The sequence below is a fragment of the Podarcis melisellensis genome (assembly GCF_964234715.1).
Source record: "Podarcis melisellensis genome assembly, chromosome: 15".
Classification (NCBI taxonomy): Eukaryota; Metazoa; Chordata; class Lepidosauria; order Squamata; family Lacertidae; genus Podarcis; species Podarcis melisellensis.
In genome coordinates this window covers 14367202-14392649 of record NC_138532.1, presented here as the reverse complement: position 1 = coordinate 14392649, position 25448 = coordinate 14367202, and the positions used below count along the sequence as shown (strand labels likewise).

At 43.6% G+C, this 25448-nt stretch overlaps 1 protein-coding gene across 2 annotated transcripts in view; it reads left to right on the top strand.

Moving 5' to 3' along the window:
* KIRREL3 (kirre like nephrin family adhesion molecule 3) overlaps nucleotides 1-25448 on the top strand; it is a 748317-nt gene that overhangs the window by 311544 nt on the left and 411325 nt on the right. The gene's annotated exons all lie outside the window — the stretch shown is intronic.

Sequence of the window (25448 nt, the reverse complement as noted above, 5' to 3'; positions counted from 1 at the left end):
CTGGGTTTCTGGGGGTTTTCCTGTTGTTATTCTGTCTCTCACAGCTACAATAAACCTACCATTACAATTATAGATTGGTTATTTCTTCGTCAGAGGGCAAACGGGCAAATTTAGCGGGTCAAATACTTTCCCCCCTCACTGTATATTTTAGAAACTTCTCTGTGTTTTTATTCTTATTTGTTTTAAACTGGTTTTAATATTGCTCCCCCCCAAAATTGCTGTGACCCACCCTGGGACCTTGTGGTAAATGGTGGGTAAAAAAAAAAGTCAAATAAATATCTTACTACTTTCTTTAAAAATCCATTAGCTGAAACTTCTCTACAGTTTTTAGAAGCAGCCCCACCCCACCCCACCTGCCATAATGGTGTCTGTTTACAAGCTTCTGTTTCAGGGATGGACAACCTATGACTCTCTAGATGTTATTGGACTCCAGCTCTCATCAGTCCCAACCAGCATTGCCCAGTGGTCAGGGTGATAGGAATTGGAGTTCAGCAACATCTGGAGTGCCACAGATTCCCCATCACTGTTGCCTATAGTTTCCAGCTAGCTTCACCTCAGCTTGAAATCTCGAGAATTGCTTCTGACTCAGCAGGTGTTGTGAAACCTCAAGGTTTTTCTATAGTGAGGAAATTATTTCATTAAATTGCTCAAGGCTATTTTGCATTTGGCATCTCCTGAACACTGGAGAGCTGTGTCTACAGGGGGCCTTTTTGGGGGAAAGGGTAGCCAATAGGCCACTTCTGATTATATCTGTGTTCCAAAGGGAATGAGCCTTTGAAACAGGCCCACCTGCCTACCTTCAGCTGTAAGGTGGACATGTCTCTGAATGTCCCTGTAGTGTGATGACTAAGGATGGAAGTCAGCATTGTGCTACTGCAAACAATCCATTTGCAAAAGCATACCAGCTTTCCAGATGGAATAATCCTTCCTTCCCTGCTTCCCCACAGTGTTTGAGGTGGGGGTTCTCCTGACCCCCCTGGGACAATTTCAGGGTGGTGGGAGGAGAGCGGGGAAAGCTCTGTTGCACAAGTGGAAGCGTGCGTACTAATAGTTTAAATGCATCATGCTTTCCCACCTAATTGGCACCCATTCCTCTGTCTGCGTGAAGGGAGATGTGGAAACCCCAGGATGATGGCAATAAGCATTTAGAAAAAAAACAGGCAATTGAAAATTGACAGGACTGAGCCCTCCACTCACAGTAGTTTACCTAGGATAGCACCACTAATTGAACAGACATTTGTGCTGTGACATTGAAATGAGCAGATGACCTAGATAGATCTCTGTTTATTTCTAGCTGCTGTGAAATTATTTTAACAGTGCCCTGGGAAGGCAGGATTATGAGCTGGCTTGGGGGATAATTAACCAGCTCTGAGTTTTGTCAGTTTCCTATAAATCCCCTTTTTTCTATGACTTTTGGAGGTTTTACTTAGTGAGGCTCAGCAAGCAAGTATTACTGAAATACTGGAATTCTTTGTGTGCTGTTGTTGTTTTTAACTATGAGATAGCATGCTGTATATCTTGACCTAGTAAATAAGGCCTAAAGCAGGGATGGGGAACCTTTGTTCCCCTGGTTGTTGATGGACTATATATCCTACCATCCATGATCATTGGCCAGGCTGGTTGGGACTGATGGGAGTTGGAATCCAGCAACATCTAGAGCAGGGTAGCCCAATTTTTCATACAAAGTGGGCCACAAGACTACTTTGACGCAAAACCCGCAGGCTGCACACTGCCTTGTCATGTGGGGCTGGGGAGCAAGGCTAACATTTGATGTTCCTTGCCCAGCCCTTCAGTTGCCTTCCCAAAACAGGATAAGCGAGGTGCCAGGCTTTAGGAAGGAGGTGCAGGGATCTGGCAAGGTCCCAGAGCTCTCCCACCTCCTTCTTAAAACTAGCTAGGCTTTGGGGAAAAGGCAGGAGGGCTCTAACAGAGTCTCTCTTACCTGGCTTTGGGAAGGCAGTTCAGGACTGGTGGGGGACATCAAATGTTGCCAAGGGCTGCCAAAAAAATCCTTGAGGCCACACATTGAAGCACCCTTATCTAGAGAGCCACCCTAACCAACTAGAGGTTCCCCTTTCCTGCCCTAAAGACTATAATCATCTGGAAGTACCAAGCCATAGACATCTCACTTTCGACAGGAATCTAAGGACCATGGACAGCTCCTAATCAAGCAGTGGATGAACCCAGATCTCAGGGACAAATAGCTGTTTCAAAAAGTGGCAGCAGAGGAGGAGGGTGGAAACTCTAGCGATGTACAGGTGCTCCCTGATAAATGTTGCTCCATTTACAACTCTTGGAACTCCTTCAAACAGGACCCCCCAGGTTTCAACTGGCTTAAAATTTCAAAAACTCTAGTATATTTTGTTGACTGTGGGGAAGCTTTTTTGCTTAGTCATTTTATTGCAGCTAATTTTATATCACCTTTGAATAAAATTCCCATGGTGGTTAGTACACACACACACACACACACACACACACACACACACACTTAAAATACAAGTAATTCAAACCTGAGTAATCATGAAAACACAAACTCCCAAAGGTAGCAAGATATTAAAAAACAGATTAAAACAATAAGCAGGACTAAAATTATGTCTAAAAGACCCAGGGAGTTTTGGACTCCCGCTTGAACTACTGCAACATGCTCTACATGGGGCTACCTTTGAAGGTGACCCGGAAACTCCAACTAATCCAGAATGCGGCAGCTACAGTAGTGACTGGGAGCAGCCGCCGAGACCACAACAAAATACCATTGGTGTCAAATGGACTTCTCTGTTGAGGGTATTCCATAATATTCTGGCTTCTGAACAGGACACCTATGGTATAGAAAGGCAGAGGGCAGCTTATGAATGTATGAAACTGTCACATGCCATGCCAAACGATTGTCCCATCTAGCACAAAAGTGTCTGTGCTGACTGGCTGCACATCTCCATGGTTTCAGAAAGGAGACTGGACTTGAAGCTGGGACCTTCTACATGCAAAACATGTGGTCTACCACTGAGCCTTTCCTAAACTTGGGGTGGTGCATGTTTGGAATCCTCGTGAAGATTTTCTCAATAGATTGTGATGGTTTTTCTTCCAGTTTTCTAGGGGTGGAAATGCCTGAGCAGAAACCTCTATATTTGGGGTGCAGGGTTTCATGGTGACAGCTCTTGGTAATTTCTCATAGAAAGTCCAAACATTGGCTGAACTTGATCAGTCTTATTCAGACTCTGCCTACAACTGCTGTGAAGTTGCTTGCTTTGTGAATAGCAAAGAAAAGCAACTCCTATCACTCCCTTCTTAATTGTATTTTGGGGAAAATAGTATGTTTGCTTGGGTTTGTACCCAAACCTGTCTTTGCACTTATGGAATGTTCCAGTCAGCACAATGGGAGGGGGAGGCTATTTTGGCTGAGTTATCCTCTCCCTCCTGAAGCCCACCACCACCACTCCCATATTCTAGAGTGTCCGGAACTGACTGGGAGGTATTGGGCCAGTGGGGCGGGGGCAGGCTGAAAATGCAACAACAGCAAAAGCTTTCCTTCCCCATTCTGTTGATAAAATCCTTTGCTGGATCAGAGAGTCTTCTGTCATCAGAGAGGAATGCCACTGGCTACTACTGTACATTTCCAGTTCAAGGTATGATCTGGATTCCTCACCCTCAACCCCACCCCACCACAGAATAACTCTGTGCTTTAGTAACTTAAGAAACAAGCCTCCAACTTCCTAAATCCCCAAATCTAATTATTAAAAGGACAAAAAAGAAAAAACTTTTCTTCTTAAGCATCAACTCCCTTGGCCTTCAGCTCTGCTGCCTATTGGGAAAATCACACACAGGATTATTGTTAATGATACCAATTGCCGGCATGCTGACATCCTCCATCCCTGGGTAGCAAAGCAGGCCAGTCGAGCTTGTAAATCTGCCAAATATTCCAAATAGTTAATGCTTGCTGTGCCAGTGAATATTGTTAGAGAAGCCCATTAAAATGCACCTGCATAACTAATGGGTGCTTCAGGGACATCTGTGAAATGTGAGGGGTTACCCAAAGTTGATGCAATATGGCAGGCAGCCTTGGTAAATCTGCAGAAAATGTTACACTTTCTGGCTGCTGGTGTCTTAGACCATTTTGCTCATCATCACTGAATAGGTTCTAGAAATGAGAAGATTCCAGTTGCCTTAATTTAATTGTAGGTTAAAATAATGTAAACCTTAGCACTTATCAGGAATAAAATATGTTTTCACATCAAGGGTTTTTTTGGGGGGTGTTCATTTATTTTATTAGACTGTAATCCTAATTTTTTGACAAGGGGAGCAGGGGAACCTGATGGTGATTGAACTGCCTTATCCTGTTCTCAACCTCTTTCATTCCTCTGTATGTATCCTAGTTTTCAAAACATGTTTGCTTATATCAAGCTAAGTTCTATGCCACTGAAATTAATTAACCTAAATTAGTCATGTCTATTAACTTCAATGGGTCAACTCTGAGTATGACTAGCATTGAATGCAATCAATTATCTTGTATTGGAATAAAGAAAAAAGAGTTGGTATGATAGCTATGGCTATTATTAATATGATATAAATATACGACTTAAGGAATACTTCATTAGTTGGACAATAATGTAAAGAAACTATTAAAACTTATGGGTGGTATTCAAAGTTTTACTCAGAGTAGACCAACTGCATTTCATGGAAGAGTCATGTTGATTAATTTCAGTGGGTCTACTCTGAGTATAGCTTAGTTGACTACAACATATTATTATGGCTACCACTACTATTACATTTTCACTCCCATTCAAAACATGATTTAGGCATAATTAGAAATGTGCTTAATTTCCACACATCCCAGTTTGTGGACATGATAGAGGACCTGGAGGGCTTTGATCTAAGCTGCTTCCTGGCATTCCTGGCACAAACCCTTTTTGGTTCTACCAACATCAGAGCTTTTTCTTAGGTTGGGCCTGGGCTTCAGAGGAGCTGACATATTGGAGAGGGAAGCTCTGATATCAGATTTCACTCTCTGATGTCAGAGACATGCCTCCAACATTGGAGGGGCATGGACAGTTCTTGGGATGCCTTCCCTGGGGCCATAGGATTGCACCCTTAGATACTTTTAACAAGCTGGTTGGTTCTACTTATTGTCTTCAACATTCTATTTCCTGTATTATGCACAGCTCTAGCTTCTCATAATGAGGTGGTCTAGTCATAAATCCGATCAGTTTCTGGAGTTATAGCTCATAATTCTAGTAAGATATATATTCTTTTCACATGATAATTCACTTGGTACTTCAACCCCAAAAAGAGTTCATTAAATAGACACATTTTATAAAGCTACACTTCCAACAGTGTAATGAGTTACTTAACATTTAGAAAGATGATGAGGGTGACAATCACAGCCTTTATATATGTATAAAATAATAATAGTATGGCTCAAGTCTCCTGGGACCATAGTCCTGAACTGGAAGACCTTTTCCCTTCATCTCAGAGGTGTAGTGGCTGGGTTTGCTTGCTTAGGATGGAGACAACTTATGATTTAAAGAGCAGTCCTAATGGGCCCTTCACCTGTATCATCTACCTGGGTGTCCAATTTGCATGACAGACACTTGAACCGAAAAAATAAATTGTTCCCCAAGATTCTCCTTTGCAGAGTGTGGCATTGAATCAAATATTATCCAGATATTTTCCCCAAGACTTCATGAATGTCCTTCTGATTAGCATCTACAGTTAAGTGAAGCATCTAGAGTTGTATAATCCAATGCTAGTCCTACTCAGAGTAGATCCATTGAAGTTGATGCGCATGACTGACTGAATTTCAGTCAGCCTACTCTGAGTAGAACTTAGTTGGCTACAACCAAGCGTGTTTGACAAGTGATATTCTGCTGCACTTGATAGCCTGCCATACAATGGTACTGAGTAGATGACAATATGAATAATTGGCATGCAATGGTACAAAGAATGGTTTTCAAGCTTCTTCCTTTCAGAGAACTTTTTTTTTTTTCACACCAGTGACCACCAATAAACCCCTGCCTGTTTCCACACCATGCAGTGGAGTCTGGTCCATTAGGGCATGGCTCCACCAATCTCAGCCTGTTATCCACTAGTCTTCACCTGCCTGCCTTCTTACAACTAGTCCAAGGGATAACTCTGTCTGTCAGCTTCCTCCTCCTCTACCTTAGTCTCCCTGTCACCCCTTGTAGAACTCAGCAGGGAAGAATATGTTGACAAAAGTATAATTAGTTGGCTCTCATTGACTTTGGAGGTAGACCATCTTCTTTTGGGGGCTCCCTGCCTTCTGCCCTGCCAGTCACATTGGCCAGTTGCTTGCTTATCTGACATTAGTCTCTGCTGCATTTGAGATTATTGGCAATGGTCTATGGCTATAAGCAATAAATCTTTATTCTATTGGATTCAACTGTGCCTTACCGTAACCTGACCTATGTTTGACCTGACTCTGCTTCTCAGAGGTGGAACTACTGCTAGTGGTACATGATCTGGTGCCCCATTTCAGTTCCATCAGTTGGATTTAATGTAATGACTACAGAAAGGAAGGAATCCACCCTGCTAAATTGACAATGAGAGAAGTCATAGTTGAAATGGTACATTCATTTGACACTGGTTTCCAGAACACTCTCAGTTTAAAACAAAAACAAAGAAAACCCAAATTCTACACCCAACCACGAGCTTGTAATGGACTGATCTCTATCGATGACATGAATTCTGTGATTAATGAGAGCAATACACTTGAACAAAATTGATGCCATTGAGAATAGTAATTGCAGAGGCAATTTCAGACAGCTGATCTTTCACTAAAATAAACCTTGAAGTAACCAAAATGTCCTCAGTTACAACCACCTAATGTGTTCAGTATATTGTCCTCTAGCATACATGTTTCGGAGGAGACAAAAATCTAATAATAATTTGTTGTCCACATTCTTTAAACACAAAGGATTGGACAGAGGATTGTATGCAACTAAAAAGGTAAAGGTACCCCTGCCCGTACGGGCCAGTCTTGACAGACTCTGGGGTTGTGCGCCCATCTCACTTAAGAGGCCAGGGGCCAGCGCTGTCCGGAGACACTTCCGGGTCACATGGCCAGAGTGACATCGCTGCTCTGGCGAGCCAGAGCTGCACACGGAAACGCCGTTTACCTTCCCGCTGGTAAGCGGTCCCTATTTATCTACTTGCACCCAGAGGTGCTTTCGAACTGCTAGGTTGGCAGGCGCTGGGACCGAGCAGCGGGAGCGCACCCCGCCGCAGGGATTCAAACCGCCGACCTTTCGATCGGCAAGTCCTAGGCGCTGAGGCTTTAACCCACAGCGCCACCTGCGTCCCTTGTATGCAACTAAGCACCACTTAAACTAGACCCATTGAAATGAATGGGCCTAAGTTAGTTATGTCCATTAATTTAAATGTGTCTACTGTGAGTAAGGCTGACACTGGTTACACATTAGCCTAGGTGTGTCCTGTTTCATTTTCATTGGCTCCCAATTATAGATCCATCCAGTCTTGTTGTGTGTGGATTTTTTAAAGCATATGTGAAAAGTTCTAATTTAAATTATATATGCTATAATACATATTATTGCATCCTTTTCCCCATATGGCTATTTTTTTCAGTGCTCTTCACTGCACATTCCTATAAAATCAACATTTTATATACATTTTAACCATAAAATACATGTTTTTGTTTGCATTTTTAATGCACTAAAACTGCATTGCAAAATCTGGAAAAGCGTATAATACAATCAGGAGTTGGGGCTCAACCCACAGGTAAATTCATTGGTCCAATCTACTGTTACATTGGTCCAATCTACTGTGATAAGTGGGTGAATTTAACCTGTTTCCCAAGTAAAGATGGTTGAGGAATTTAATATTTGCAAATTTCTATTCAAAATGTTCTGATCCACCCCCTTGAGTTAATGTGTGGCTGATAATTTAACTCTCCGGCAGATTTTTCACTTCTCTGAATGCTACATTACAGTTCTCAGCAGGTTAAATGTATCAAAACATGCATTAAAATCAGTATTTTTAGAAAAAGTATACATTAAAATACATAGCTTGAAAGAACTGCTTAAAAAAATACTAGTTAATGTAGGAATGGAACATGAAGCAATGGAGGGTTAAAATGTGTGAAAGCGATTTGAACCAGAAATAGATTTGGCCATCTCTGAACCTCCAGACATCAAGTCAACAGGTTGAAGAACATGCCTTCTGTTCCTGCCCCCACCCCCATCCCAAATGCAGGCCATCAGCAGTACCCAGAAGGCAAGGATTCTGTCTGGGCCAGACTATAAAGCACAGGCAGTTGAAGAAAGCAACTCTTCCCTCCACTTCCCAGTTTCAAGGTTGCTGCCCATGGTCCTGAAACCCTAGCTCCTGCATTCTGACACAGCACACTTGTTCCTGTTTAGGTTTCTGACCTCACCCCAGCATAAAACTGCTTCAGGCTGCCCTGAGCCATCCTTTCACCATCTTGTTTGGCCTGCTACCTTTTCTCAGTGACACTATGGAACAGGACACAACCACGGTGACATCTCTGGAAGGTGTACCACAGCGTTGGGTACCTTGTGGACTCTGTAAACTGAAAGGGCCTTGGCTGAGCGTTGTGATGTTGTGGCTAGAGATTGTGCAGCTTGTAACAGGTTTTTCTCTGGAAATGTGTTATGACTAATTTTCCAATCAGGGGTAGCCCAATGCATTTTGCCGCCTGAGGCAAATGACAGGGTGGTTTCTTCCCCCAATACTAACAGAAACTGGAAGGACTGGCAGTTGAACCTCACTTCAACACAGGCTATACAATAGTGCCTTCCAGTGTGCAGAGAGCAACAGGCTAGTTATTGGAAGTGCATGACAGGATGTGTAGCACACACAGTTCTGATCAAGGGGCTCAGGAGGAACAGCCAAAAGAGCCACCTCTGCTCCCTAGCATCTTCCACCTGAGGCAGTTACCTCACCTACAAAAACTTCCCCAGCAGTTATCAGTAAAGTATGGATCTCATTGTACTCCTAGTCTGCAGCATCCATTAATAGCTATTGAGGCGTGGAGCCAGATCAGTGCAAAACTCCTTTATCTGGGGAAGGGGTTTGGCTAGAGTGGATGTATCCCTCTACCTGACCCTGCTGGCCAACATCTATGGCATGAAACCAGTTTCACTCCATTGGTGTACCCCCTTTTGCCCAACAAATTTGAGGTTTAGCAGGAGTTCTGCTGACTGAATCCCCATCACTGGCAGCCAGCAGCAGCAGTGAGGCACAGAGGCAGCCTGTGATCCATTGGGTCCTGAGCCAACCCCACCATATGTAGGAAGGCAGCAGATATGATGATGGTCCCACCACTCTGTTCAGCTCTGTCGGGCAGCAGCCAAAATAAAGATTGCCCCTTTTAAAAGAAGTTGCTTCAGGCTGAGTTGCCTGAATACATAAGCTGTTAGGAGTCTCATAAGTACAGATGCTGAGACCGAGAAGAAAGTGGACAAATGGAGAGAGAAATAAGATCTTGTTTTGCCATGACCTTGAGAGTACTTCGAATAAAATAAGGTTTGAGTTGCTTTACTGCACAACTAGAATAAGTGCTAGGATTCACCACCTTGATAAATGCGGCAAGTGAGGCTTTTTCTCCTTTATGCCTGCTGGATGATTAGATAGCGAGTGCAATTGAGGTGCTCGGTAGTTTATTAAGGTCACCTTAGTTCACTGTAATTCGTCGCAATTTTTGGCTAATGTTCCTAAGGCAGTCTGATGCGAACTGTTTGGAGGACTAGTTTCTCTTATTAATTGGCCTTAGTGGCAGAAATCCGTCTGAAAGTTGAGGTGTGCTCAACTTTCAGATACCTAAATTGGCTGCACAATTCATATTCATCACCAGAATCCATTGCCATTTTTTAAATAAAAAAACAGCCCCACTGTGTCTTTTTTGTGTGCCATCAAAGCAACTTTACAGATAATTTTGCTTTCACTAGCATCTAAGAGTATCTTCTACAATTTACCGTTGTTGTAAAGGCTTTTTTTAAAAAAAATATTACTCTAGTAGAGTTTTAGCAAATATTTCCTAATTCAGCTACTGCTTTGAAAGTGACACATTCAAACCAACTCAACAAATTTATCAGCAACAATAACACAATACTTCCCTTGATAAGCATTCAAATTGCTTGATACTATTTCCTAGTAGATTGCTGCTGCATCTCGGTGCTGTTTTCCTCACACTTGCTGAAACTCCCATTTAATCCACTTAGGTATGGTGATCTATATTGGGGTAGCCAACATGGTTCCCTCCAGATATTCTCAGACTACAACTCCCATCAACCCCAGCCAGCATGGGGATGGGAACATGTAGAGTTGTCTATTCCTGAATGTTTTGTTTATGGATGTCTGTGGCATCATGGATTATAGCACCATGACATCATTGACAAAGCTGTGTGAGGAGCTGCAGCCAATATTATTAAACACAGTGTGGGCAAATAAACCAGAGGACACTGAGGGAAAAGAAGGAAAAGGGGAAATGGAATCGGGCAGTACATCAGCAGCAGCAACAACAAGAAATGTGTTGGTGTCCAAAGTGGCTAACAATGGAAGGTCCAGCAATTGTCATTTTTAAAACAAATTTTAACCAAGCAGTAAATTTGGTATTTATGGGAAAATACCACAATGCACCTTATGAGAATGTGATCTTATAGCTGGGGTGTAGGGAGATTTCTTTACAATATAACTTCAGTTTTTAGGCATCCTGCAAACTGAAATATTTGAACTGCAAACTTGGCTGTTAGTACAACTCAGCTAGGGATACAGCATATGGCTTTGCAAAGGTTACATTTTTATTAATATATTGGAATACTGCAATAATCCAAACCAGAGTATTTGTTTTTAGCAATAGTCCAAAATTTGCATTCATTAGTCTCTTGTGCTTTCCCACTCTCACTGTCCCCCAACTCAGTTTCTAGAAGGAAGCAGAGCTCCCCCTGGCCTAAATCTAGGGAACCTAAGTTCTACCTGCTAGACGAATTCTCTCAAAACTTCTCAAGTTAACACTTAATATTTTATGAAATATATAATACTGCCATGTAAAAATATTTCTCTAGCTGAGCTGTCACAGAGATTACAGCTTGATTCTCAATTCATTATCCGCTCCCCAGACACTGGATTCAGCATGCCAATACACACTGCACTATGGGCCTCTTCCACACTGACTACACAACCAAGTCATGTGACTGTCACTAATGCAGTGATTCTGAGTTTATCTGCATTATGTAGCACAACATCTGGAACAGTTTGAAGTACCTTCAGGGAATTTTTTTGCTGCATTTCCCACTTGAAGCCTTCATGTTTAGTATGCAAAGCCCCCCCCCCGGGGTACATGACATAGCCTTCATTTCTGTGGTCCAGCCATGTGTCTCAGCTTGTTTAGGGCCGTACCTCTTCAGAATGCATTTGGGAGATTACAGCACAAATTCTTAGCCAAATGAGAACCTCCCTGCATCTAGAAACTTAGCATGTCAGTGTGAAAGCTAAGCTAGAAGACTTTCCCCAGACACTGGATATGGAAATTTCTTTGCTTGTTGAAATCTAGCATGCTTGTTGAAATCTAGCATGTCAAGCGGAAGGCTAGGCTAGAACACCTCAGGGCCTAGGCAACTTTCCATCATGGGATTCCCCCACTTGCCTTTCCAAAGAGTAAAGTACTTGAAATATTGTATTGTGTTTCTGAATATACCAGTCAGCACTAAAGTTCAGGGGTGGGGGGGATGTTTCAAACAGCTTCATATAACTTCAGCCAGAACAGACTGCATTTTCAGGAGGGAGGTGATAGGCCTCCCCACTTAAAACTTGCAAAGAGCTTGGAATTGACAAGTACCAAATGTAGAGCATTATTATGATAATTACCCAGCTATCTCTGACATATTCTTTCCATTTGAAATGTGCTGTACACTTCAGTGAGAATAGGAGCTGACCTTTCCAGGGGATAATTACCATTATGGATACAGGTGGCATTTTCCATCAGCCTCCCTTCCTCAGCCCAACACACTCCATGGCTCACACACAAACCTCCTCTCTGTGCTGCTCCCACCATGTTCTTCAATATGTCACTCAGAGTAGGCTCGCTCTCATCAACCGGCCCATCCCTGCTTAAAGGGACAACTGTGCCCCTTAATTTCTTTGTCATTCAACCCTTGTCTTTTTAAGCCTTCCTGCATTCGCTGCCAGTGATATGAGACAGCCAGAGAAATTGAATTATGATTTTGAGGCTGCCATCAGGAAATGGATATATATATATATATATATCCCACTTGCCAGCTCGCTCTTTTTCTCTCCCTCTTGAAATGAAGTTTCTTACACTGCTCATTAGATGATAAGTGAACATAGAAAAACCTTTGAGCAAAAGGTAATTCCTAGCACGAGGAAGTGGGCTGCGGCGCCAGCTTCACATTTATGAATGCAAACGAGGCCTGGCTTCCCGCAGGGATGCTTTGCCGGTTCTTTTATCTCCACAACCAAAGTTCAGACCGACTTCCTGAGTCAAGGACCATAAAATTATTCTTCTTAAAGGATTCTCAAATGCCATTGGCAGAGATGGGGGACCCTCCTTCCTCAGCCCCCAAACCAGCTTGAGTTTTTGTGGAGGGAAGTAAAAGGGAATCTTCATTATCAGGGCACCATTCCATCTACTAGCATCACTCTAATTGACCAAATACATCCATCCTTTCTTTGAGAGGCAAATGAAATGTCCTGCTGACTTGAGTGGAAATAGAGAATTAGCTCTAGCATGATGAGTGTGACTAATGGCTGTTTTCTCATGGGATCCCGCAAATGATTCCCAGACAATGATGAGAGAGAACCAAGGATCCCTGCAGAGATTGGAAAGAATGGGATGAAAAGGGGCAGGGGGGTGATCTTTTGTGGGCTTGTAGTCAAAAGATTTGTCTTTGTCCATGGAGTTTTCTTGGCAGAGATACTGGAGTGGCTTGCTGGTTCCTGCTCCAGGTGGATCACGTTTAGTCAAAACTCTCCACTATGACCTTTCCATCTTGGGTGGCCCTGCACAGCATAGCTCATAGCTTCTCTGAGTTATTCAAGCCCCTTCGCCACAGCAAGGCAGTGATCAAGATTGAGGGCACAAGGAGATTATTTAGTGCAGCATCCTGTTCACACAATGGCCAACCAGAAGCCTATGGAAAGCCCACAAGTGGAACGGTCCTTCACCTGCTGGTAATTGCCAGGAAATGTTATCCAGAGATCTACTGCCTCTGACAGTGGGGGAAGTTTATAGCCATTGTGGGGGATAGCCAAGATTATCCTTTTCCTCCTGGCTGACTCCTGCCTCTGGCTTTCTCCAAGCCCTCATTCCTCTAGAAAACTTTCTTTCTCAAATAACAAACAGAACTAGCCCTGCCATGAAAGAGAGTGAAGTGATCTGCTTCAGGTGTAACTATGAGCAGCTGAAATGGATGAAAACAGGAATTCATGTCTGAAATGCACAGCATTTTTTTAAGTGTTGTTCCTAACAGTGATGAGGAACATCTGGATTCTGCTTCAAGCATCAAAATATTTTGGGCTGGCACTGATCTTTCGCCATAGAACACATCAGAATTCATACACACCCCACTTTGCATTGTTGTTGTTTTAAAAAAAATGGGGTTATAAACCTGTTCTAGGCTTCTCTAAGTAGTTTTGGATGCTAAATGCTAAAACATGGGGAAATGGTGCTTGACCCTAATTTGAGGAAAGGTAGTGGCTGGCCCGAATGAGAGGACTGAATAGCATCATCTAAATGGGTTGTTGACAGAGACAGTGCTTTATTGCAATTGTAAACTCATCTCAGCGAGTTGAAAGGATGAAACAAAACAGAGGGTCATGTTGTTCCAAAGGGGGCAATGAGACACTGTAACATGATTGATTTTTTTTAAGCAAACACATGGCATTTCCCATTTGTGTTCTCTTTCCTCTCAATTAACCAAGGTCTTGTAGCCTTCAAATTTGATTCTTGTTAATTATGTTTTGAGATCTCTTCTTCAAACATAGTATCACTGAAAAGAGCTCACAGGTCATAACTGGGGAAGAGATGGTTGGGCTGGTAAAAGCTGTTTCACTGATACAGCAGTGCCAGATCTAGACCCCTTACTGGCAAACTACATGTCATGAATTTCTGTAGTCATGATCCGAAGCCACTCACACATTTACTACATCTTCGTCCTTTTATTCCATATCATATTTCAGACCTAAGATTAGGGTGGTCATGTATCCAATCCCTTATTTGAAGGAGTCCTCTGTTTGAAAGATTGTCCAGTTCAGTCCAAAACCAGTTTAAGTAAGTGAGATCAGGGCCTTGAAAAAAGGACTAGGGGGCCATGTAGGACTCTGGTAGACCACAAGTTAAGTACTTGTTTGAAACTCAGCTTAGATCATGTTATCCTGGGTCCTTGAAGAGTCTGGCCTTATCACCAAGACATTAGTAACACGGTAGAAGGGTATGGTGCCACTGAGTAGTAATCCAGAATGGTAGAATGACAGCTTGTGTTCTAAGAAGGGCATGGAACACTGACACCAAAGGACAGGGGGCTGGGTAAGGTTGTTGTCTGGAGCTCCCAGGCTGCCTCAAAGGAAAGACCAACATACTGCTGATGCCACTACCTATCCATTCCCTCTAGCTCAGTAAATGGGGGCTGTGGACTTCCAGGTGTCATTGGACCCCCAACTCCCATCACCTCTGCCAATTGGTTATCCTGTCTGGGTGAATGCAGGGTTGTAGTCTGGAGGTTTCTCATCCTTATTCTATCTCCTGATTGCATGGCCATGTGTCCTATATACATTAACAGAGCAGAGTCCTGCCTAGTCCAAGTTCAGCTTACAGAACCCTAAGGAGGGAGAGTTAGAGAGGCCTTGAAACTGCTCACTGACGGTGAGCTTTTGGACAGCAGACTGAGCTCATATGGTCAAAGCCTGCTTCTTCATCACGATGAAATGTGCTGTGCTTTTATTTAATTGAGGCTCATTATCTCTAAATTTGCAGATGCAATGTTTCTGCAAATCTGTCCTCTTTTTCTGGTGATGCTGGATCCTCCTTTTTGCAGCAGGGTGCAATGCATGTGGCCACCCTACCCCATCTTTGGGGTCCCCACCCCCATAACCTCCACCTTTCTCTGCACAATTCCATCTCTGCATGTCGCAGGGTGCACTGCTTCATATCAAGATTACAATGATAGCCCTAATGCTGGCTTGGAAGGGGAAGAAAAGGGGGGGGGGAATCCCACTTAATCAAAAAGAATATTAAAGTGGGGCTTTTTTGTACTGCACAGGCCTCAGAGTGAGAAATCCCAGTCATTAAAAGGAGCTGAGGGAGATGAAAAAGGCTCTGGAGTTAGAACTAAAAGGCATGCTGCATGTTTGTGGGATCTTTCTCATTAGGCCATGCCTTTTAGATGCTCATTATCAATGATTTACAAATTCCAATGGCTTGGCATATTTACTCAGCTGGGGAGTCCCCAGTTTTTGCTGCTTCTTAATCATGAAGGGGGGGGGGAAAGCAACTAGCAAGCTTGCTTTGGTATTGATGCCAATGTTAATAATGAGAGCTCTGTATGAGATTGTGGTTAAATATATATGTAAAAAATGCTTGAAGGCCACAAAAAGTAAACCAGGATAGATTTGGATACATTTTGCTCTCCAGATTCTTTTGGATTTCAGCTACCAGCAGCTGCAACCAGCATGGCCAATGCTCAGGGATGGTGGGAACTGCAATCCAAAACATCTAGCAGGAACCATGTTGACTACCCCTGATTTGGATGTAACATTTGTGTGTGTGTGTGTGTGTGTGTGTGTGTGTCCCTTCCCACCATTCACTTCAGTGTGGCGCCAAATTTTGTCAATTGCTATTGTTTGGGAACCAAATGGAACTATTTAGCAAAAAACAGCAGTATGGTCACGTGGTGGGAACGTCAACCCCAAAACATGACACACAGAGCACTTTTACCCATCTCCTGACCCAGAAAAGAGCAGTCTAGTCCTAAATTACTTATATATTTACTATGTTTCTATCCCACCTTTCTTCCATCATGGAACTCAAGGTGGGAGACATGTAATTCCCAAGCAGTCTCCCATCCAGGTCCTGACCAAACCCTGACAGCTTATCTTCAGCAGGCACGCGCACAGCATTTGCCATCAGACTAAGCCCCGAGATTCCAAGTTTACTAAAGTTTGCAAGAAAACAAGTGGCCATTCCAGCTGGTTGTAATAAGGATGCTGTAACTGAAAACTAGTGCCTGGGTTTATTATTTTCTTCTTCTCTCCCAATCCCTTTTCCTTTTGTGTCACGGCATGTTGCTGTGACACCCTTTTTTGGGGGGGAGGGGAGCATTGAAGAGTAAGGTAAATAAAAGCACCTCTTTCCTTGCAATCTGATATTTTTTTCCCCTCAGGTAAGGAGTGTACTGACCCCTAAAAAGAATCTCTACAATTCAGGGAATGCCAACTGTGTGCAGGAAGTGAGGCACATTCATAGGATATAATTCACCTCCTGCAGGAAACTGATCAGGCCTAAAAAAGAAATTGTAATGATCTCACCACATCAAAAGTTATGTGTCACTCTGCCTTTGCACTCGGTGCTCAGCTAAACCCACAGATATTGCAATGATGGAATATAATGGGGTCACTGGGTCCTGCATGCTTTCCTTAAGGATAGAGCACTCTGGCACTTCTAATGGCCCAAGTTTCCCATTAAAGTGCTAACAATCCCAATAAATGAGAAGTCTTTTAAAAGAAGCTCTTGTTTCCCCTCCACCTGCTGCCACCTATGAGGTTTCATTTAAAATTCAGAATAAAATGACAATGCAAGTAAACCCTCACATTTCGTCCACATCCTACTTTTAAATGTAAATTTGTTGCTCAGCTCTTTCTGTGGAAGGAATATCTATCAGAAGAAGCTAGAAGTCAAGATTTCTATCAATGGCGTAGTATAGTTTGCAATGATGGTGAGTTCACCATGGAGGGTGAATAGAGCCTGCCATGCCAGCCCAGCCCTTGCCTCGAACGGCACTGGAACAACCCTCTCTAGCCAAGAGGGGTCACCCTGCACCACTCTCCAGTGCAGGGGGGAACCCTTGGATCACCCCAAGCTTACAAAGTGGCTCAGGACTGGCTCAAGGCTTGGATACAGCATCCATGTGCCCTTTGATCCCAGCCTTGCAAAGCGAGGCTGAATCATTCAGATCAAATCCTGGCCTCACAAAGCTGCACAGGGCTGGCAGTGTGAGGAGCCAATTGTGCAGTGCCCCCTTAAAAAATGTGCCCGGGGCCAACACCCTTGCAGCCATGCCCCACCCCATGCCCCTGATTTCTATCAGGGGATAGGCAAAGGTTTCCAACAAATACCCAGGTGCCTAGAACTGTGGTGCATTTAGGTAATTTTAGATTTCAAGGAGTGGACCTCTTCAGATGGTAAGTTTAAAATTTTGTTTTAATGGTCTTACAGGAGAGAAGTCCCTCTTTAGATGGCCATAAAGGTAAAGGTAAAGGGACCCCTGACCATTAGGTGCAGTCGTGGCCGACTCTGGGGTTGCGGCACTCATCTCGCTTTATTGGCCAAGGGAGCCGGCGTACAACTTCCGGGTCATGTGGACAGCATGACTAAGCCGCTTCTGGTGAGCCAGAGCAGCGCACAGAAACGCCGTTTAACTTCCCACCAGAGCAGTACCTATTTATCTACTTGCACTTTGACGTGCTTCCGAACTGCTAGGTTGGCAGGAGCAGGGACCGAGCAACGGAAGCTCACCCCGTCGCAGGGATTCAAACCGCCGACCTTCTGATTGGCAAGTCCTAGGCTCTGTGGTTTAACCTACAGCACCAACTAGATGTGCCAGTGATGTGACTCTATTTAAAGCAGCTATCTTCAAACCATGGGAAGCCCCGCTGCCTATGTTTGAAGGCCCTTCTGCTAATTCTGCCAATGGGGGCCTGAGCTTCTGTCCCACCACTGGTCTAGAAGGGTCGCCTGAACTATGTTCCACGTTCATTAGCAGATCATATTGTTTGGTGCGTAGAAGAAGAAAAAGGAGAGCCAGGAAGCATGTGTTCCTATGTCTACATTCTCCGGGTTCTGTTGTCGGATAATTAGAGCAGGTGCTTGCCAGGGCACCTGTGCTATATTGCAAAATCTGGCTTGCAGTTAGTTGATCAGTTGAAACGTGCAGGTGGTCATGTGCGAATTAGATTGATTGGTGTGTTGAGAGTGAGTTATTTATTTATTTATTTATTTATTTATTTGAGTCCACCCCATTTTATCCTCATAGCAATCCTGTGAGGTGGGTTAGCTTGAAAGACAGTGACTGACGCAAGTGAACATTATGCTATGTGGGGATTTTGTACCAAGGACTTTCCAGACCTAGTCCAGCATTCTGCCATTAACTTACCAGGGCAGGTGTTGTTTTCTTCTGTCACTGCACCATCTCTTTCTAAGGGTAATGCTTCAGAGGAAGAGAACCTTAAGAAATCTGTTCACTTCATATTTCTAAATGAACTGACCTGTTTTGCACTTCCTGAAATAATACACAAATTGGAACGCTCTTATCCTTCGGTTTTCCACACTACTCCACTTTTTCCCAAAAAATGCTCAGCTCAAAATATGTTTCCAAATGCTTAAAATGCATGCATTTATTATTATTATTTCCATGCTTTAGGGTAAAATGTGTACAGAAATGTGCATTCTGTGAAAAAAAAAGTTTTGTGCATTGTTTCTGGGAAAATCCAATAAGATTTTTTTGAGGAGAGAACACAGTGGCTGGGGGACGGAATGAACCTATGCATGAAAATGTGCAAAACTGACATGGATTGGTACGGTCTTTGTTTCCTGTGCACTCCATCTCTCTTCCTTTAAAGAGCAATCACACCACACATGGATTCCTGTTGACCCAGTCCCTGAGCTGAGTCCCGGCGACAGCTGCAGGAAGCATGTTGCTAGAGCCAACTGCTGGACCTGACAAGACGTGTTAATTAGGACATGATGCACCGCGATATGACACATCTAAAGTACAGCAAAATTGGCGACATCAGTCACAGTGGTGGAGAGAGGGCACGTATGACATTTTTAATTAAAGAAAAGCATGCTCTGACAGCCAGGTGTCGAGGGCAGCATCCAAGTTCAGCTCCCTGGAGCACTCACTTTAACTATTTAAGGCTCCCTTCTCCGACATTGTCCCTGACCTAGATCTAAGCAGCCTTCTCCAGCCTGAGAGAAAATCATGCCATGGACTAAGAAGAGCCCTGCTAAATTGGACAACAATCCCTTTCAACCCAGAAATCTATTTCCAGCCATGGCCAGTCAGACAGCCCTGGAGAGCTCACAAGCAGGGCATGATGAGCATAGCTTTCCCTTTTACTTTTATCGCCAACCCCTTGTGCTATTTGTCTGGTTTTGCTGAGGACAGCAGATACTCAGGTTTCCTGGTCACAGCCTTCCTCACTGTGAAGCTATGTGCTGCACTACTATTTAAATGATAGCAATTATTTCTAAAATCATGTACATTTGCATATGCAAACCTGTATCTTGCTTGGTCCTCTATTTTTTTCTTAATGATATGTGAGTCGCCACCCTCCTTTCCATTTGGCTACTAATCATTGGCTTGCTGCTTTGAAATTCATCTAAGCCAATTGCCATAGTCGTATCTTATAATAGGGAATTCTGTCTGTCCACAGATCCAGACTCTATGGACCTTTGCACCCCCGGCCTGCTCACTCAGCTTGGGGCTTTAGCTGACCACAGCTATCTGTCAGAGTCATTTAAAACATACTGGAGGTGTATGTGGAGCTCCTCTGTAAACCTACTGAGGCCAACTTTAGTTTGTTTTACTTGTAGTTTCTGGAAGGGAGGGAGGGAGGGAGGGGAAGAGAAACCTACCCCAAAATCTAAAGTAACTGGTGCGAATTAATTCACACTGCATGGGGTGCAATATTTCAGTTTGTTAACTTTGTGGGTTTTCCCATCAATACTCTTCTAAGTAAATAGAGGGAAGGTGATTCCCCAGACAGCATCACACAACTGCTCCTTATTGCATTGCTTCTTATGGTGTCTTTTGTTTTATGTGGACTTCAGACAGAGTTCACTTAGCTGTAGCTATGCTGGATACATGGATCTGCCATGCTCAGAGGCCGCATACTGCTGAATACCAGTTTCATGATGTGGGAGAAGAATGAAGAAGAGCCCTGCACCTTGAACTGTTGTGTAGAAGAAAGAGGTGGCAGGTGCCCATTGAGACTATCAGAGCAGCTAGCAGGGAAGCAAACAGCAGAAAGATGACAGCCAGTGCCACTGGTCTCTAGTTTGACAGGTGTGGTGTGAGCTGATGGAGCACAGGCTGAGGTTGGTGGGGCAGAACCCCATTCACTCCAGTGGAACAGCAAGATTTCATAAAAAACTACACCTGCTGAAGTTCATTCTTCTACACAACTACTGAAGGTGCAGGAGAAGGTGTGTCTGGCCCCCAACCTATTGTTTTTGGGCTTCCCTGAGGTGTCTGATTCATCTCTGTGGGAAGGGGACAATGGACTAGAATGGGCCATCAATATCATATAACACAGCTCTTCTCCTTTTATCTTTCTGCTCATTAAATGACACCTAATGGGAGTAGCTTTCAGATGAAAACAGCTTGTCATTTGTCCCACATCTACGTGATCACTGTCCTTTGTGGTGGTGTTCCTATACTGAAGGGGCAAGCTATTAGGACACAAAATGGCTGGGTGACCCTGAGTTGATTTTGAAACTTCTGGAGGCCAGGCAATCAATGCTTTTAAAATGCAGAGCTGACCTGAAAGCGCTGGAATTTTAAAATCCATCACACAAAGAGATTATTACACAGCTGATGTCCATTGAGTGTGTGAAGGGGAAACAAAGAGGGAGTCTAACTATTTGAAGACAATCACCTGGTGCTGTGCAGGACAGGCAGTGAAGAGCAGCTCCTTCTATAGCAGTTGCTAAATTATAACCTTTGTAGAGTCAGCCTATCGACTTCGTGGCTTTCTCAGACTCAACCAGACAGATTGTTGTGGCTCTTGTATTAGCTGGTTGAAACATTATTTATGGTTGTTGGTTCACCAAGGCTTTAATTTATAATAAATCAGCTGTGGAGCGCATCTCATTGATTTCTGAGGAAGTATTAAGTAGCAATCAATAAGACATTCATATACAAGTATTTTTGCCATTCAAATCTTTCATCGGAGTACATCTTCATGTAGTGAGTTGTGGCTTTTATTGTATTGAGGAGTCCTACTGAAACAAATACTGTGCAGTTTACCCCACTGCTGAAATTTTGCAAAATAAATAAATAAATAAATAAATAAGATGCAGTTCCTTTAAATTTTATTTTGAGGGTGGGATCTTCCTTTGGTAAAGCTTTGATAGAAGCCAAAAGGTAATCTCAAAAGAGTATTAAAATTTATTGGGGTGTTGGTGGTCCCAAATACAGGTAACTGTAGTTTGCCATTAAAAGTGAATCTGGTATTTAAATACGTGGGAAATTTTTGGTTCTTTAAAAAATCAAGTTTTGATAACATTAGTGCAGAACCCTTTAATTCTTCAAAAGGGATGTTTGATTCTCTTTTAGGGGCGGGGGGGGGTTGAGCATCTTTTTTGCAGTTAAAGACAGAAATCACCCCCAGATTTCAGGGAGCACATGTCTCCCTCCCTCACAAAATTCGCCTCCAGAGTTCTCTCTTGAGAACTTTTCATTTAAACCTAGGGTTGAGAAAATCACTTAGAGATTATGTTTAATGGAATAGCCAATAACAGTATCGATAACAGCCTAGTTTGTTTCAACCTATTTCCTGGCAATTAAGGACTTTCAAACTGGGCTGTATAGAAAGCAAGCTGACTTATTCTGATTCAAACCATCAGTCCATCTAGGTCAGTATTGCCTTCCAAGTTTTCAGACCAGGATCCATCCCTGTCCTACCTGGAGATTCTGGAGAGCTAACCAAGGACCTTCTGCATGTAAAGCAGATGCTCTCCCACTGAGCTACCAGAAAAGGAAATAGAGGCAGATGCCAGATAACCTGTGAGATACGGTGAGTTGTATCTTGCCTGATCACTGGTGAGGCTGGAAGTTGTGCCCTGGGAAATACAACTACCGTGGACATGTTGCCCTCTCTGAAGTTTTGTGCTGTGGTTTGTGGTACTGTAGAAGTTATGTGTGTATAAATACTGTATGTTGGGGCCAATATGCCAAGGGTGCCACAAACAGCTCGTTATTGACCTTATCTAGAGGTTGGGCCCTAATTCAGATCCATCAAGGTTATAGCATGCTCCAAGTGAGAAACCCTGTTCATCAAAGGCTGCGTCAAGCTGTCTTGTCCACTTCTATTATGCACAAGAGAAAATAAGCACCTGGTCTTTGGTTCCAGACTCTGTTTATTTCAGTAGCCATCCTTCACTATGCATGGATGCCCTCAAGCTACACCACAATCCTATCTGTCTTTCCCTGCTGTTCCTCTCCTGGCTTTCTCCTCTCTTCCTTTTGGAAACGTGCCTTGGATAGCTACCAATAAAAGACAGCTTGAATGTGTCTGTATGTATCTCCAGTGTAACGCACAGGGAGTTAAAAATCGGTGAGGCCATTCAGTGTGCAAGCTGTCAGATTGTACTCTCTTATATTGATCATTTATATTTCACGATTCTTGGGATATTCTATAGTCGTGGAATTCTCACTTCTGTTGCCAGCCCGGACAGCATTGAGTGATGAGAATGGGGCAATTGTCTTGGGGTAAACCTGAAGAATGAATGGCTGTGACATTGCGTAATGAAGTTTAAAAGCTTGTGCTTCAAAGTGACTGCGTCAAATATGGCCTTATTTGATAATGAATAATGCCTGCAATATTTAGCATCAAAGTAATCTGACTTTAGCAGTCCATAATGTGACTCCCAGCACTTACGTATTAGGACACTGTGTGTGTATGTGTGTGTCTGTCTATGTGTGATTTGTTCCTGGGCAAGTTCAAGACTCCTATTTTCCCTTCCTTTGGTTCTTTAAACAAGACTTGGACAGCTCTTCAAACAGAGAATCCCTTCAGATAGAGGATTGCTGTCTCACAGCCTTTTAAACCAAGCAGAGATAGGGAGCATATAGCCCTCCAGATGTTTCCCAACCCTGAGATAGAGAACTGCACCCCCTGTTTAGTAAGTGGACACATGGCCACAGCTCCCCTGCAGTATATTGAGAGTTGGGTCCTTCATCACAATTATGGAGAGTTTTGATAAGCAGGTGGCAGGGACCTGTGGCCTTTTGGGACCTATGGTTGGGACAACCCCATGATTGTCATGGCAGCCATGAAGTCCAGAGCCACCCCAGAGCCTGTCACTCCTGCATGGATATTGAAGTCCCACAAAACCAGTAGTCTGGAAGTCCTCAATGCTGTCTCTCAAGTCAAGTTTTATTGCGGCAAAAGCCAGTGACACAGAACACCACAAGATCAAACAAAAAGAAATCAACAACAGCATCAAGAAAAAAAGAAAAGAAAATTATTACACAAGGGAGCTTCGCAGTGTGCCATTCAACAAAAGAGATTTATGCTTCCTGATTGCTAAAGTGCAAAATTTGGCCACCTCATATGATATTGTGCTTGAGGAATCTTCTCGGCCTTTTGGCTAAGATCAAGTGTAGTAATGCTGTCTCTTAGACCAGCTCTGTCAGCTCAGGTAAGGGGACTGCTGGGCAGTAAGGTGGGCAGTAAATCAGCATACTCTAGGATCTCCCCCCAAAAATACTGGACAGAGAGCCCGGAGAGAGAGATGGCAAAGGCTACAGCAACTCCTCATCCCCAAACCTCAAGTCTGCCCTGATACTGCATCAAGTACCCAAGTGGGTAGAGCTGACTGAGACCAATTCCATCCTACTCAGGCCTCAGTGATACAGACCAGATTGGCCTCCTCATCCATAATCATATTATGCATGAGGGAGGTCATACGCAAAGCTGACCTGGCATTCAGCAACAGCAGCTGTAGACCTGATGATTGGCTGATAGGACTGGCGTATGACACAGTCACTAACTGCCTGTGATGTGTGCCCCTTACCCAGCCTGCTTGACTCCCCACAATTGGGGTCACCCCTGCTCTCCCCAGCTTCTCTCTTCACAGGAACATCTTACATCCCTGTTAAAAACCAGTTAAAAACAAGGTAAAACATTTTAAACAATTAGGACAATAACAACAGCAACAACCCCCCTTCCCAACCAAACCCCCTAAACAATACCCCAAACCAAGAGTCTGTTCAGCTGCCTCAACTTTTGTAGCTGGAGTCAGTCAGGACCCTGCCCTACCAAGGCAGATGTGAATGGGCCTCAAGCAGGGGTGCCAACTTGAATAATGTATGGGGGGGCAGGTGCCCATCAACTTTGGCAGTGCCCATCAACTTTGCCTCCCCCCCATTCCCCTCAAATATTTTATTGGGGGGCAATGACTGCTTGGCTCCAATGGCTTCAAGGCAGAGAGCAGGTCTTCCAGGATTCACAGCCAAAATGGTCTAAGGAAGGTTGTGCTTTCCAAGTGACTTCCTTCATTTGCTGGTGACATTGGGTAAATTTGGTGCTTGTGATAACATTGTGTGAACCCAGCCCTGGAAATGCAATGAGTGTGGAGTAAACAGAAGTGTGAATACAGCAATACCTACCATTGTGGTTAGCCTGAATAGGTTACAAAGGTGTAATGGGACAAAAAACATTTCACCCAAGATTGCAGCTCTATTCTCACAGGCTTGAGGCAGTATTGGGGGCTGTGGCTCCTGCTGTTTTGTAGGTTTCTGTCTCTTCAACAATTAGAAACTCAGGAATGCCTTCTCTGGGAATGGCTGTGTGGTGCCTTTCAGCAGTGCTAAATTCATGCAGAGAAAGGTACTTTGTTTTGCTTTTAAAGTGAGCTGCGTGAAAATGATGTTTTAGACTCTTCCCAGTGGTTTGGCTCCCGGCGACAACCACAAGACCAATTCTGCTCTCCATCCCTTTCAGGTGGTCCTCCATTGACTTTAAAGGCCTGTTTCCTGATTTACCCCAGCAGAAGAATCAACATCTTTATGCCAGCTCCATTTTGCACCATGCTGCTGAAAATGTACTAACCCCCCCGTGCTATTTTCCCTGCAATGTGATTAATGAACCATTGTCTATTAAAACAAAAGAAGATGAGATTGAAACTATCCTCAGCTTCGTTCTTCCTCTTCAAAAGTGGTGTGTCTGTGTGTGTGTGAGAGAGAGGGGGGGGCATGCAATGCACTTCCAAAACATATACATCCACCTTCATTAGCTGGGTGCCCTCCAGACGTTTTGGGCTACAACTCTCATAAGACCTAGCCAGCACAAGCTGGGGCTGATGGGAATTGTAGTCTAAAACATCTGGAGAGTACCAAGCTTATGAAGACCACTGTATATGTTACGTATATGTAGACCTGTGCAATCAAGATTACTGTGGGAGGCCGAGGGGAGAGGGAAGCGTTCTTCATTGTAATGAAAAC